This window comes from Geotrypetes seraphini, chromosome 3 (genome assembly GCF_902459505.1).
Source record: "Geotrypetes seraphini chromosome 3, aGeoSer1.1, whole genome shotgun sequence".
Taxonomy (NCBI): domain Eukaryota; kingdom Metazoa; phylum Chordata; class Amphibia; order Gymnophiona; family Dermophiidae; genus Geotrypetes; species Geotrypetes seraphini.
In genome coordinates, this window is record NC_047086.1 from 175,674,906 (window position 1) to 175,691,764 (window position 16,859).

At 45.8% G+C, this 16,859-nt stretch overlaps 1 protein-coding gene across 3 annotated transcripts in view; it reads right to left on the reverse strand.

Annotated features, from left to right (window-relative positions):
* SYTL3 (synaptotagmin like 3) overlaps positions 1-16,859 on the reverse strand; it is a 116,005-nt gene that overhangs the window by 69,956 nt on the left and 29,190 nt on the right. The window lies entirely within an intron of this gene.

Sequence of the window (16,859 nt, forward strand, 5' to 3'; positions counted from 1 at the left end):
TAAAACTAATTGGGAAAAGCAATGCAATCTTATATTTTAAATATTTACTTCTAGATATGTATCTGGAAGGTAGCAAAGTAATATAAAACAAATGCAGACAATGCAGACAAAATGCAAACAAATACATTGCAATGTACAGAACCTAATTTTTCAGTTTTTCTCAACTTCAAAAGGCGAGTCAACTGGCCCTGAATCGAGCGGTCCCTGCAATAGGCTCCCCAGCGAAATAGGCTGGCATCAGTCATGAGAATCAATCACTCACTCCGTGTTTCAGAGAGACATGGCCTTCAACAAGGAATCTCCTTGAAGCCACCAGCATAAGCTGTTCCCGCTGCCCCTGTCAATGGGAGCTACATCTGAAGAGAATGATGCTAAGGAACCACCGAGACAGAAGAGTATCCTGGAGAGGCCACATATGCACCCTTGCTCAGGGAACAACCTCCAGGGAGGCTACCATGGAACCCAATACCCAAAGATAATGCCAAGTAGTAGGAATCGACACTGCTAAAAGATCCAAGATTTGTTGCTTGACTTGGAAAGAAAAACATGGCCCTGAGCCGTGTCAAAGTGAATGCCCAGATACTCTAAACTCTGGGTCGGTTCTAGATGGCTCTTTTTGAAGTTGATTATCCAGCCTAACTGCTGGAGTAGATCCAATACCTGTTGCACAGCTTGCTAGCACTCTGGTTTGGACAGAGCTCTGATTAGCCAATCATCCAGACAGGGATGTTCCTGTTGTTTGCAGCTATTTGCAGCCATTGACTGAATTATGTACAAGTGGCGAGTTGTATCGGTGAAAAGAGACCCCTGACGCAGCCTCAGCGAAACAAGGAATTTCCCTATTATTTTGTTTTCTTTGCCTGGTACTTGGATGTAAAGCTGCTGTTTGAACTGTGTCTGCATTTATGAAAATGTGGATTATTTCCTCCCTGTGCTAATAGTATTGCCCTTCAACTCATTAGTTTGCAGGAGTAAAAGTGAACTGTTTTGTGATGCTGTGGATTAGAGCTAAGTGGAGTTCTTTTCAACCAATGAAGCACAACTGAGATTTTTTCTTCACTTTCAAATTTTTTTTTCTTATATGTCTCCTGCAATTTGAGTTTGAATATGCTGTATAGGGAAAGTATCAGTTATTTACTATAGCCAGGGGGGTTCCCTAAAGGTTTCTTATAGAGTTTGCTATTGCTGTAGTATATCTAGATCCCCATCATTGGGAAATGAGTGGAAACACATTACATTACCTTGGTGAAAGTGAGAAGGGCTGGTGCCAAACCGAATGGGAGAGCCGCAAACTGGAAATGTTCCTGAAGTACTGTACATGAAACCTCAGATATTTCCTGTGGTCCGGAAAGATGGGAATATGCAGAAAGGCTTCTGTCAGTCCCAGAAAGAAAAGAAACTCCCCTGGAGCCACTGCCACAATGACTGAAAGGGCTGTTTCCATGTGGAAACGTGGGATTCTTAGAAATGCATTGATGGTCTTGAGATTCAAGATGGGCCTCCAGTCTTCTGTGCTTTCCTTGGGCAAAATGAAGTATCTGTAGTATCTGCCTGAGCCCGATTCGTCTGGGACAGGTTCTATGGCCCAAATATCTAAGAGCCTTTGAATTGTGGTTTAGACCTTGGCCTCTTTTTCTGGACATCTGGCTGGAGGATCAAGGAAAAAATCCACAGGAGGAAGATAAAATTCTATCTTACATACGAATATAAGAATTGCCACTGCTGGTCAGACCAGTGGTCCATCCTGCCCAGCAGTCCACTCATGCGGCGGCCCTTAGGTCAAAGACCAGTGCCCTAACTGAGATTAGCCTTACCTGCGAACGTTCTGGTTCAGCAGGAACTTGTCTAACTTTGTCTTGAATCCCTAGAAGGTGTTTTCCCCTATAACAGTCTCCAGAAGAACGTTCCAGTTTTCTACCACTTTCTGGGTGAAGAAGAACTTCCTTATATTTGTACGGAATCTATCCCCTTTTAACTTTAGAGAGTGCCTTCTCGTTATCTCTACCTTGGAGAGGGTGAACAACCTATCTTTATCTACTAAGTCTATTCTCTTCATTATCTTGAATGTTTCGATCATGTCCCCTCTCAGTCTCCTCTTTTCAAGAGAGAAGTGACCCACTTGCGTGATGTCCAGCACCCAATGGTCCAAGGAAATTTTCTTCCACTTCCTCCAAAAAGCTGATAGCCTCCCTCCAATGTGTGAAGGTGAGACTATCAACTTGGCATCATTGGGACATTTTGGAGGGCGGGTTGATGTGAAACCCTGAGGGCTATTGGCATTTGGGGTTGCTAAATTGCTGTCTGTAATCTTGGAAGGATCTCTGGGTGGAGAAACTCAGGCTGTACTGGTGAGAATGGTGGGAGGGACGAAAAAGCACAGTTACTTACCGTAGCAGGTGTTATCCAGGGACAGCAGGCAGATATTCTTGACTGATGGGTGACGGCACCGACGGAGCCCCGGTACGGACAATTTTAGAGTGATTGCACTCTAAGAACTTGGAAAGTTCTAGCAGGCCGCACCGCGCACGCGCGAGTGCCCTCCCGCCCGACGGAGGCGCATGGTCCCCAGTTAAGATAAGCCAGCTAAGAAGCCAACCCGGGGAGGTGGGTGGGACGCAAGAATATCTGCCTGCCGTCCCTGGATAACACCTGTTACGGTAAGTAATTGTGCTTTATCCCAGGACAAGCAGGCAGCATATTCTTGACTGATGGGTGACCTCCAAGTGAACAAAAAGAGGGATGGAGGGAAGGTTGGCCATTAGGAAAACAAATTTTGCAAAACAGATTGGCCGAAGTGTCCATCCCGTCTGGAGAATGCATCCAGACAATAATGAGATGTAAAAGTATGAACTGAGGACCAAGTAGCAGCCTTGCAGATTTCCTCAATAGGAGTGGAACGGAGGAAAGCTACAAATGCTGCCATAGCTCGAACTCTATGGGCCGTGACAGAACCTTCCAGTGTCAGTCCGGACTGAGCATAACAAAAAGAAATGCACGCTGCAAGCCAATTTGACAACGTACGTTTAGAAACAGGACATCCCTCCCAATTTATTCGGATCAAAGGACAGAAAGAGTTGTGGAGATGATCTGTGGGGCTTAGTACGGTCTAAATAGTAAGCTAAAGCCCGCTTACAGTCCAAAGTATGCAGAGCCTGTTCTCCAGAATGAGAGTGAGGTTTCGGAAAGAAGACAGGCAGAACAATGGATTGGTTGAGATGGAATTCTGAGACAACCTTAGGGAGAAACTTTGGATGGGTACGTAGAACCACCTTATCATGATGAAAGACTGTAAAAGTTGGATCTGCAACTAGTGCATGTAGCTCACTGGCCCTCCTGGCAGAGGTAAAAGCAATAAGAAAGAGCACTTTCCAAGTAAGGAACTTGAAAGGAGTTGTAGCCAAAGGTTCAAACGGAGGCTTCATTAAGGCAGACAGAACCACATTGAGATCCCAGACTACAGGAGGAGCCTTAAGAGGTGGTTTCACATTGAAAAGACTCCTCATGAATCTGGAAACCAAGGGATGAGCTGAGAGAAGTTTCCCATGAACCGGCTCATGAAAAGCAGCAATAGCACTGAGGTGGACTCTGATGGAAGTAGACTTGAGACCAGAGTCAGACAAAGAAAGAAGATAATCTAACAAGGTCTCCACTGCTAGGGGAGTGGGATCATGATGATGAAGCAAACACCAGGAAGAAAACCGTGTCCACTTCTAATGGTAACATTGAAGAGTGGCTGGTTTCCTGGAGGCATCCAGAATAGAACGAACGGGCTGAGACAGAAGAGGATCAGTTGAATTCAACCCGAGAGATACCAAGCTGTCAGGTGCAGAGACTGGAGGTTGGATGCAGAAGGGTCTCCTGATGCTGTGTAAGCAGAGAAGGAAACAGTGGAAGAAGAATAGGCTCCCTGGAACTGAGTTGAAGTAGAAGGGAGAACCAATGCTGCCTGGGCCACCGTGGAGCGATGAGAATCATGGTGGCTTGTTCCCTCTGGAGCTTGAACAAGGTTCGTAACATGAGAGGCAGAGGAGGGAAAGCATACAGGAACAGATTGGACCAATCTAGGAGAAATGCATCCGCTGCCAGACGGTGAGGAGAGTATAGTCTGGAGCAGAAGAGGGGCAGCTGATGATTGTGAGGAGCTGCAAAGAGGTCTATCTGAGGAGTGCCCCACCGAGCGAAGACGGACTGTAGAGTTAAAGGATCGAGAGTCCACTCGTGGGGCTGGAGAATTCTGCTGAGATTGTCCGCTAAGGAATTCTGTTCTCCCTGAATGTAAATAGCTTTCAGGAATAATTGGTGATCTGTGGCCCAAGCCCAAATCTTCTGGGCTTCCTGGCACAAGAGGCGAGAGCCTGTCCCACCCTGCTTGTTGATGTAGTACATCGCAACTTGATTGTCTGTGCACAGAAGTAGGACTTGAGGAAAGAGAAGATTTTGGAAGGCCTTGAGGGCATAAAACATCGCTCTGAGCTCCAGGAAATTGATGTGATGCTTCATTTCCTGGGTTGTCCAAAGGCCTTGAGTTTGGAACTCGTTCAAATGAGCTCCCCAGGCATAAGGGGAGGCATCGGTGGTGATGACCAGTTGATGAGGAGGTAGATGGAACAGAAGACCTCTGGAGAGATTTGAGGATATCAACCACCATTGTAGAGATTGATGAAGAGATGATGTCACAAATATGTGTCGTGAGCAAGGATCCGTCGCTTGGGACCACTGGGTAGCTAGAGTCCATTGAGGAGTGCGCAGGTGAAGACGTGCGAAGGGGGTGACATGAACTGTGGAGGCCATGTGACCCAAGAGTATCATCATTTGCTTGGCAGAGATGGAACGTTGTGGAAGCACCTGCTGACATAAGGATTGAAGAGTTTGAAGACGGCAGGAACGCTCTCATGAGGACTGTGTCCAGCACCGCTCCAATGAATTGAAGTCTCTGAGTGGGGATGAGATGAGATTTGGGTAGATTGATCTCGAACCCCAGAAGCTGTAGAAACAGGATGGTTTGGTTGGTGGCCAGGAGCACTGTCTGAGAGGAATTGGCTTTGATTAACCAGTCGTCCAGGTAAGGAAAGACCTGAAGGTGGTGAGAACGTAGAAAGGCAGCCACCACAATCAGACATTTGGTGAACACTCTTGGAGAGGAGGCAAGACCAAAGGGCAGCACCTTGTATTGGTAATGACAATGATTGATCATGAAGCGGAGGTACTGTCTGGAGGCCAGATTGACCGGTATGTGAGTATATGCCTCTTTGAGATCGAGGGAGCATAGCCAGTCACCTTGATTGAGAAGAGGTTAAAGAGTGGCCAGAGAAAGCATCCTGAATTTCTCTTTGACCAAGCATTTGTTGAGATCGCGAAGATCTAGAATGGGTCTGAGATCTCCTGTTTTTTGGGGGACCAGAAAATAACGGGAGTAGAATCCCTGCCCCTGTTGGTCTAGAGGAACTTCCTCTATGGCATTCAGAAGGAGGAGGGATTGAACCTCTTGAAGAAGGAGGGAAGACTGAGGAGTGTTTAAAGCAGACTCTCTTGGCAGACTTTGGGTAGGAAGAGTCTGAAAGTTGAGCGAATAGCCGTGGCGGATGATGTTGAGGACCCACTGATCCGAGGTGATGATTTCCCAACGGCTTATGTAAAAAGCAAGGCATCCTCCTATGGGTCGTGGAAGATGGGCAGATGGTACAACACTGGCTATGCCCTGGAGAACCAAGTCAAAAGGGTTGGGTAGACTTTTGTGGTGGAGGAGGCTTTACCTGTTGTTGCTGTGCTGGCCTAGGGGTTTGCCGTTGTTGTTGGCGCTGACGTCTAGGCTGTTGAGGAGCCGGTGGCAAGGGACGAGCCACATAGCGGCGTTGGTAGGCCGATTGCTGCCGAAAAGGCCGGGCTGGTGGGGTCTTCTTTTTAGTTTTGAGGAGAGTATCCCACCTAGTCTCATGGGCAGAGAGTTTTTGTGTAGTGGAGTCCATGGATTCTCCAAAGAGCTCATCGCCTAGGCAAGGCGCATTAGCTAGTCGATGGTTGACATCAAGCTCTGAGACTCTGAGCCATGCTAGACGACGCATGGCAACTGACATGGCCGTGGCTCGAGAGGTCAGTTCAAATGTGTCGTAGATCGACCGGACCATGAATTTTCGAAGCTGTAGGAGAGATGAAGAAGTTTGGCGAAAGGCAGATCTCTTGCGGTCAGGGAGGTACTTTTCAAAAGCAGTCAGATTTTGAATGAGATGCTTTAGATAAAAAGAAAAATGAAAGGCATAATTCCCTGACCTGTTAGCCAACATCGCATTCTGATATAACCTCTTGCCAAATTTATCCATGGCCTTACCTTCTCTGCCAGGAGGGACTGAGGCATACACACTAGCTCCCGTGGATTTTTTTAGTGTGGATTCTACTAAGAGAGACTCATGAGGGAGTTGCAGTTTGTCAAAGCCAGGAATGGGGATGACCTTATATAAGGAGTCCAATTTACGAGGGGCTCTGGGATAGTTAAAGGTGTCTCCAGATTCTTGTAAAAAGTCTCTCTCAAGATATCGTGGAGGGGTAATTTCAGAAATTCCCTTGGAGGCTGGTCAAAATCCAGTGCATCAAGGAACGCTTTGGATTTCTTGGACTCAGCCTCCAAGGGAATAGAGAGAGATTCACACATCTCTTTCAAAAATGAGGTGAAAGAGGTTGCATCTGGCTTAGAGGACGGATCTAAAACAGAAGGATCCTCATCAGCCGATGAACACTCCCCCTCAGAGAGAAGAGGCTCTTCGGAGTCACCCCACAGATCAGGATCCCTAACTTGGAAGCTGCGATCCCGGGACTCCGGTGTGGAGGGTTCCAGGTGTCGAGTTTTGTGTATCGACTTACCCAACCTTAGAGAAGCGGTACCGGGAGATGTTAAGGGCTGTACCGGTGCCGAAGTTTGCACAGCCTGGTGTAAGGACCTCGGTTCCGGTGCTAAGATCGGCATGGATACCGAGGAAGCGGAATGTACCGGTACCGACAAAGTGGATGCGGATAAAAGAGGCTGCTCTACTGTCGGTACCGGTGGCTCAGACCGGACCGGGACTGGAAGGTTTGGTTGCAAAAGCGCAGGAAGGAGCTGTTGCAACTGCTCCTTAAGTTGCACCTGCAGGACGGCAGCAATCCGCTCGTCCAGCAAAGGCACCGGTACCGCTTTTTTCTTCTGCGATACCTGCGGTGCCGCTCGACGCCCCGAAGAGAAGGAACCCGAGGTCGAGGGGCTTACCTCAATCGGGGCGGAGCGCTTCCGCGGGCGCCTCGAGGTCGGCAGGACTGGGCTCGCTGCTACTGAGACCGGAGGACGCTCCAGCGGGGAAGGCTTCTTAGCCGGCTTACCTGAAGGATGCGATGCTGGCGCAGTGTCGAGGAGATGGGTGCCGACTGAGACGGGGCCGATGTCGGTGCCGGTGCCGCAGGTTCAGACATATCGGCACCAAATAATAACTGTTGTTGGATTTGACGGTTTTTCAAAGTTCTCTTTTTTAAAGTGGCACAGCGGGTGCAGGTGGACGCCCGATGGTCTGGACCCAGGCACTGTAAGCACCAGTTGTGTGGGTCGGTGAGAGAGATGGGCCTTGCACACCGCTGGCACTTCTTAAACCCGGGTTGGGAGGGGCATGAACGTGAAAACGGCTTCTGCCAAATCGAAGGACGAACGAGTGGCTACAGGGATGGTGCCGGGATATGAACTTCGGATTCCTAAACCATGGGGAAGCGCTACAAGGACTTCAGGGACCAGACGGACTCCATCTGACCAGTAGGGGTAAGAACGTCTTCGGACACCGACTAGCCCGCCTGCTTCACAGGGCTTTAAACTAGGTAAGTCGGGGGAGGGTACCCATTCACATATTAGTGCAGAAAGGAATTATCCTGATGAGGTGAGTCGAAACTCCGCTTCCATGTCCAAGGTAAGTACCCACATTGCAAACAGTTCTTTGGGAGTCACACCGACTCGGGTAGGATACGCCTCACAGGGACTTAGCAAACACAAGATATGGAGGGCCATGTATGTCAATGCACACAGTTTAGGTAACAAAATTCTAGAATTGGAGGCTGAAATAAGGAATGCCGACCTAGATGTGGTGGCAATATCTGAAACTTGGTTCACGGACTCACATGGGTGGGATATGGCTATACCGGGCTACAATCTACTTTGTCAGGACAGAGAGGGCAGGTTAGGAGGGGGGGTAGCTCTATACATTAAGGAGGACATCAAAACCACCAGGATCACAGATGTCAAGTACACCGGGGAATCCCTCTGGGTAAACCTGGCAAGAGGCAGAGAAAAATGCCTGTATCTAGGTGTGGTTTACAGACTCCCAAGACAACTGGAAGACATGGACGCAGAATTAATTGAAGACATAGAGAATATCACTCTACGAGGAGAAGCTGTACTGCTAGGGGACTTCAATATGCCTGATGCAGACTGGAACTCATTTTCAGCGACAACCAGCGGTAGCAGGAGGCTCTTAACCTCCATAAAGGGAGCACGTCTCAAACAAATGGTAACGGAGCCCACTAGGGCCCAGGCGATCCTCGACCTGGTACTCACCAACGGGGAAAGCGTTTCAGAGGTCTCAGTAGGAGATACGCTAGCCTCCAGCGACCACAATATAGTATGGTTCAACCTTAGGAAAGGCTTCCCTAAATCAAACACGAAAACAAAGGTACTCAATTTCCGGGGCACAGACTTCGCACTGTGACCACCACTATAGCCCAGGGCAGGGCTCAGTAGAAATCATGGTGGTTACAACAGACAGTACCTTAGCGTGTGACCCGGCATGGAGTCACCCTGCAGGACCGGACTTTCAGCAACAATCAAAATCAACTCCACTCAAGAATAAAGTCCCAACAGTCGAGTAGTTTAAAGGAATAGTTCATTTTACTCAATTCTTTAAAGCAGGTAAGTAATTCATCCAACTTTATAACATTAGTCAGGGTTCCTCACCACATTCAAAAAGAAAGGGAAAAAAAAAACTGCCAAAATGAGCAAGAAAATAAAGCAATGCACAATCAGGTTCAAACTTTCTTCTTCTGCTTATTAAGTCTCAATTAGCTCCTGAGACCCCAGCTCTATAGAGAGCTAGCATTGCCTGCTTCAAAGCAGGTATTTTATCAAAACCAAAAATAAAATTCAGCATACAAGTTTCCTCAATTCTCAGTCAGAAAAGAAAATCAAGAAAAAGCCTCTGGCAACAGAAGATGTCTGCCAGGAACAGGAGAGAGCAATAGGTTTTGCCAAAACAAAGGCCTTCAGATAGGCTTTCAAATTCCCTCCCAAGGTGGAAGCAAAACCTCTCCCCACTCTCTCCAAGCATTCTCTCAAAACCAACATTCAAGAGAAAAAAAAAAACACAGCACACAAACAGTTCCAAAAGAACCTCACTCACTGTTTGTGGCTTAAAGTCAAGTCCACCTGCCTTGGTTCAGGAAAAGTGCATTCACAGCCAGCCCAAGCCTCTTGGAAATCCATAGGCTCTTCATTCATGTGGGGCACATCTTCAGTCTGTTCAGCCTCAGTCAGCTCCATGGGTTGTGGCCTGTTGCCCCTGTTTGGCCCGGAAGGATCCCTAGGGAGGCAAGGCCTAAACTTCCTCCCTAACCGGCTTCCCTCTTTGAATGCCACTGCTGGCTTATCTACCCTAGGGGCGTGCCCTGTTCTGAGTGTGTCAGCTGAATTCCAGGGGCCTCTTGAGCTCCCCCGGTGGTGGCTTGGACAAAATTCGCTCTCTTCATCCTCAGATAAATCTGGCTCCTCCTGGTGGTACACTCAATGGCTAAAGTAGGCAAAGTCTTCTTTGTCAAAAACAAGCACAACAGTCAAAACTGAAGACTAATATAAAGCAAAGTTCTTGCTCATATCGCTATACCGCTCTCAGAAACCTGTGAAGGTTAAACACAGCTGTGTTCTAAAACCACTTTGACAGGTGATAGGTATCATTCATTGAGCCGGTATGTATATATTGTATATTTTTGTGCAAATTACTGCAACCAACTATACAGCTCCTATAAAGTGCAACGTGTAATAAATATTTAAAAATATGTATCAAAAAATTTAAACATTGCACTTATCTCATATAAGCTGGTTCGTAGTTAACGAATGGCTAAACGCCCTACGGGACCCGTTTCACCATGTGTATAGGCTTCTTCAGGGGTCATATCATTGAAAAAGTGCGGCGTGAATTACGTCTGCACATGAAAAATGGCGCCATTTTTTCATGTGCAGACGTAATTCACGCCGCACTTTTTCAATGATATGACCCCTGAAGAAGCCTATACACATGGTGAAACGGGTCCCGTAGGGCGTTTAGCCATTCGTTAACTACGAACCAGCTTATATGAGATAAGTGCAATGTTTAAATTTTTTGATACATATTTTTAAATATTTATTACACGTTGCACTTTATAGGAGCTGTATAGTTGGTTGCAGTAATTTGCACAAAAATATACAATATATACATACCGGCTCAATGAATGATACCTATCACCTGTCAAAGTGGTTTTAGAACACAGCTGTGTTTAACCTTCACAGGTTTCTGAGAGCGGTATAGCGATATGAGCAAGAACTTTGCTTTATATTAGTCTTCAGTTTTGACTGTTGTGCTTGTTCCTCCTGGTGGTGACTTACATTATTTTCCTCACTATCATCCTGGGAGATCCTGGAATTTTCCTTCCGGGATTTTACTTTTACTTTTTTGCTTGGTTTGACTGGGACCTTGGTAGGCCTTGCGTCTGACTGGTCACAGCACGCATGGGAGATTTCGTCCATCAGACGCTGCAGGACCAAGCGGAGACCGATGATGTAGAAGCTAAGTGGTTAACACTGAAATAAACCATACATGAAGCAACTAGCCGCTTCATAAAATCAGTAAATAAACGACAAAGAAACAATAAACCCCAATGGTTCACCGCGGAGATCTCGCACCTCATTAAGGAGAAGAAAAAAGCGTTTCTCTCCTACAAGCGCACGGAGAAAAGAGAGGCAAAAGTAGAATATAGGACCAGGTCTACAGCGGTCAAAATGGCAGTTAGGGAGGCAAAACTTCAAGTGGAAGAAATTCTGGCAAAAAACATTAAAAAGGGGGTCAAATCCTTCTTCAGGTATATTAGTGACAGAAAAAGGAACACAGGCGGGATAGTACGCCTTAGAAGACCGGATGGAAGTTACGTGGAAGCAGATTCCGATAAAGCTACTGAATGAATACTTCTGCTCAGTCTTCACCTGTGAGGCACCGGGACACGGTCCCCAGTTGAAGGCAACACAAAGCACAGAAGACCCGTTTCAGAATTTTGAGTTCACACCAGGTGAAGTTTACAGTGAACTGGCAAGACTCAAGGTGAACAAAGCCATGGGACCAGACAATTTGCACCCAAGAATGCTCAGAGAATTGAGCGATGTCCTGGCGAAACCGTTGGCTGAGCTATTCAATCTCTCCCTTAGTAAGGGGAAAGTTCCCCTGGACTGGAAATTAGCTAATGTCGTTCCTCTGCATAAAAAGGGTTGCAGGGCAGAGGCTGCGAATTATAGACCGGTGAGTCTCACATCAATAGTGTGCAAACTCATGGAAACACTAATTAAAAGCAAATTGGACACGATCTTGAATGAAGGGAATCTTCGGGATCCCAGTCAGCATGGATTCACCAAGGGTAGGTCCTGTCAATCCAATCTCATCAGCTTCTTTGACTGGGTAACAAGAAAGTTGGACTTGGGAGAGTCTTTGGACGTCGTGTACCTGGACTTCAGGAAAGCTTTTGACAGTGTCCCACACCGCAGGCTGCTAAGCAAGATGGAATCGATGGGGTTAGGAGAGACACTAACTGCATGGGTCAATGATTGGCTGAGTGGCAGACTTCAGAGGGTGGTGGTTAATGGTACCCTCTCTAAAACATCGGAGATGACCAGTGGAGTGCCGCAGGGCTCGGTCCTGGGTCCACTCCTTTTCAACATATTCATAGGGGATCTGACTCAAGGGCTTCAAGGTAAAATAACACTATTCGCCGATGACGCCAAACTATGTAATATAGTAAGTGAATGCAGTTTACAGAATTATATGGCGCAGGACCTGCTTACATTGGAAAGTTGGTCCTCAACCTGGCAGCTAGGCTTCAATGCTAAGAAATGTAAGGTCATGCACCTCGGAAGCGGAAATCCATGCAGGACGTACTTCTTGAACGGAGAAACTTTAACTAGAACTTCAGCAGAACGAGATTTAGGAGTAATCATCAGTGCAGACATGAAAACTGCCAATCAAGTGGAGAAGGCTTCATCTAAGGCAAGGCAGATATTGGGTTGTATCAATAGAAGTTTCGTCAGCCAAAAGCCTGAAGTCATAATGCCGTTGTACAGGGCCATGGTGAGACCTCATCTGGAGTACTGTGTGCAATTCTGGAGGCCACATTACAGTAAAGATGTGCGCAGAATTGAATCGGTTCAACGGACGGCCACCAGGATGATCTCGGGGCTCAAGGGTCTCTCGTACGAAGAGAGACTGAACAAATTGCAGCTCTACACTCTTGAGGAACGTAGGAAGAGGGGAGACATGATCGAAACATTTAAGTACCTCACAGGACGTGTCGAAGTGGAAGATGATATTTTCTTTCTCAAGGGACCCTCGGCCACAAGAGGGCACCCGCTCAAACTCAGGGGCGGAAAATTTCATGGCGACACCAGAAAGTATTTCTTCACAGAGAGAGTGGTTGATCATTGGAACAAGCTTCCAGTGCAGGTGATCGAGGCAGACAGCGTGCCAGACTTTAAGAATAAATGGGATACCCATGTGGGATCCCTACGAGGGTCAAGATAAGGAAATTGGGTCATTAGGGCATAGACAGGGGGTGGGTAAGTAGAGTAGGCAGATTTGATGGGCTGTAGCCCTTTTCTGCCGTCATCTTCTATGTTTCTAAGAAGGCCGAGGCCTCGATGGTGGCAACAGGCCCCGCCGGGGCGAACCGAAAAAAATCAGTTTTTTTTTTTAAACAAGAAAGAATAAAGGAGAAAAAGGAAAAAATATTTCCTCACAGGGTTTACGCGAGTGAGAAGGATAGAAAAAAATATTTTCAACAGCCGTTGAAAAGGACGCGTCTTCTTAGCTCCGCGGAAACTAAGAAACTGGGGACCGCGCGCCTCCATCGGGCGGGAGGGCACTCGCGCGTACGCGGTGCGGCCTGCTAGAACTTTCCAAGTTCTTAGAGTGCAATCACTCTAAAATTGTCCGTACCGGGGCTCCGTCGGTGCCGTCACCCATCAGTCAAGAATATGCTGCCTGCTTGTCCTGGGATAATTACCTCTGCTCCCTCCTGGAGGTTGTCACGGCCTTTTCTCTGGCAAAGACTTAGGGCAGTGATCCGTCACACTGGCCATGAGATTGTCTAGGCCCTTACCAAAAAGTATCTGCCCCTTAAAAGGCAGTCTGTATAAGGTTGCCTTGGATGCTGAGTCGGCTGCCCACTGCCAGATCCAGAACATTCTGTGAGCAGGGACTGCATACCTTGCTCATGACCCTGATAAAGTCATATAGGGCATCTGCCAAATAATCCACCCCAGCGCCAGCTGGGGACAGGCGTCCTCAATCTGGTGACAGCCCATGCAGCAAATGAAGCTGCCGTCACCACTTTGATTCCCAGAGCTACAAATTGTTTCTTCAAAATCATGTCCACCTTGCACTCTTGTGAATTGTTCAGCATAACTCCTCCCTCACTCAGAAGAGTTGTGCGTTTGGTGACCTGAGCCACCATAGAGTCTACCTTCGGCTAACTAAACAGCTGCTGGAACTCAGGTGCCATCGGGTAGAGTCTGGACATGGCTTATGCAATCTTTAAGGAGCCTTCCAGGGTCTCCCACTGCTCAGTAACTAGGGCAGTAATGTCCAGATGCACTGTAAAAAAGGAGGTCTGAACATTGGAGCTGCTCATAGGATAAGGATATGATGTATTCCGGAAAGGCATTTAAGATCTGGTGTTAAATGATCATAATAATTACAAGTCAATGATCTTGATGTTTTTTTGGAGTGTTTCTGTTTCTCTCTATGCTTATTTTTATCTCTATTTTGTTTACTTTAATTATTATTTTAATTCTATCTTTAAATTATTTATTCATTACTTGTTGGAATATTTCATTTCTATTTCTATCTCTATCTCTATCTCTGTCTTTTTATTTTTATTTTTCATACTGTTTCTTCAGGTACTTTAGTTAGATTGTGAGCCTCTGGGACAGTTAGGGAATTTCCAAGTACCTATCTTATTTATTTAGTTTTTATTTATTGTATCTTTAATGCATCGTTTTTGTAAACCGCTTAGAAACCTCACGGTTATTAGCGGTATATAAGAATTAAATTAAATTAAAAATTAAAGTGGAGGGCTGCTTATTTAGAATAGGGTTATTATATATAGAAGATCACAGAGCAGCACTCTCTGGATTCAATTCTGTAAATGGCGCCTAAATTTGGGCCCAAAAAGCGTGCATTAAGCATTAATCTATAAACAGTGTTCCAAGTTGGGCACTGTTTATAGAACAGAGCTTAGCACCAAGATCCATGCCCAAAATTGGACAAGATGATATACACTACCTAAACCCTGGTATAAATCTCTAAACCTAAATGAGTGGCAGATCCCCCAAATTTTATAACACTGTGTGCAAAGCCTAGAAAAAACCCTGGCCTGCCCATGACCCCTTTTCGGATCCATGTGGAAAAATATACACGCACATCTTTATAGAATAGCAACTATAAGATAAATAATAATTGCCATACTAGGACAGACCAAAGGTCCATCAAGCCCAGTATCCTGTTTTCAGCAGTGGCCAACCCAGGTCCCAAGTACCTAGCAAGATCCCAAATAGTAAAACAGATTTAATGCAGCTTACCCTAAGAATAAGCAGTGGATTTCCCCAAGCCATCTCAATAATGACCTATGAACTTATCTAAACCTTTTTAAAACCCCGCTAAGCTATTTATTTATTGCTAATCAGTGCCAATAATTGGTTGTTAGCTCTCAATTATCAGTGCTAATTGGCTAATTGAACAATTAAATTGCATGCACAAATTAGGCATACACCCAAATTTGTGTATTTTATATAGAATTAGGGGCTATATTTTCAGACCTTTAAAAATAAAGTTTCTTCCTCTTAGTAGTAAATATCCTAAATGCAAATTTTGGGAGAAAAACCAATCCTTCATTACAACAAACTATTCAGAAAATGACAAACAATTCAACATATCTGCTCAAGGCTCAAGCTTTCTGCCCATCCTCTTCAACTATTGTTTCAATGCACCACTCACTAATTGTTTTTTCTGGTTTTCTCTTTCAGCTTCCTTAGCAACCTTTACCTATTATACACCTCCCTCATTTGTTACAGGCTCAAGCCTTTTTACATTTCTTTGGCACTATAATTCAAATAGTTTAGTAGCAGGATTATCATATCACCATAGATCAACAATGCAGCAACATAAAAATGCCATAAAATATTTTGATTCCAACAATACCGAGGCACAACAAAGGAGTCGTGAGAATGAGATGTCAATAATTCAGCCATGGGTGTAAAGTTTAAAGTTCACTTTATTGATAGTAGCACTTGAGTCTTCAAGTCCTCGCAATGTTACCATCAATAAAGTGAACTTTGAACTTTACACCCATGGCTGAATTATTGACATTTCATCCTCACGACTCCTTTGTTGTGCCTTGATTGTCTTGTCGTTGAGGCCTCCTTGGGCTCCCTTTTTGGTATCCAACATTACCAAACCAGCTCCTGAGACTCCATTTTTCAGTCTGGTATAGTTTGGTACTGCTTGGCACCAACTCTCCTTACATTTTCAACATGGTTTAATATCTGATCTGAGTTATCTGGAATGTAAATATAGCATTCTTTGCCTGTCAAGGCATAACACACCACCTTTACTGGTCAGAATATAATCTAATAACAAACAGTTCTGCAGCACCATGGTTCTAATCAGGGCTGTGGAGTTGGAAGCAATTTTTAGGTTACTGGAATCTGAGTCAGTGAAAATGTGCCGATTCCAACTCCGAAGTCCGATTATATTGAAGCCACACAATTGCAGGATCTGTATGGCAAGGAAGAGGCACTGTGGATCAATTTGGAAAGAGGAAATGGTGAATATATTTACATTGGTGTGATATACAGGCCTCCTTCACAGACGGAATAAGTAGATAGAGATTTTAATAGTAGACATTCAGAATATATCTAAAAAAGGGGAAGTTTTGCTAATAGGTGATTTTCACATGCCGGATGTAGATTGGGGTATTCCTATTGCAGGGTCTTCTAAAAGTAGGGAGATCCTGGATTCTCTACAAGGAGAACTGTTCCAGAAGTTGGTAATGGAACCCAAGTGGGATGGGGTCATACTCAACTTAGTGCTTAGTGCAGGAGGGCATAATAAAAAAAAAAACACATCTAAGTCCCCTTTTGGCCTAAGGCCCTAAACGTTGAAAGTAGAAACATGGAAAATGTTCATTATAAAAAAAAAAACGTCCAAAATGAGGGTTTTTTTGAGAATGGCCTGCCTCTACGTTCAGTAGTTTAAACGGCCATACCACCACTATGTCTACACTTGCAACACATTATCAAACAAAAAAACGCCCAGAACCAGACCTTTTAGGCGAAGGAGGAGCCAGTCCTTCGCCTAAAAGCTGGATTCTGTAACCGGTGTCTGTCAAAAAGAACACCGGTTACAAAATCCACCCCACCCCCCACCCCCCCAGCAACGATCGCAGCAGGAGAGATGGCTCATCTCTCCTGCCACGATCCCCCCCCCCCCAACACGATCAGGGCAGGAGGGAGCCCAAACTCTCCTGCTTGAACAACCCTGACACGACCGGGGCAGGAGGGAGCCCAA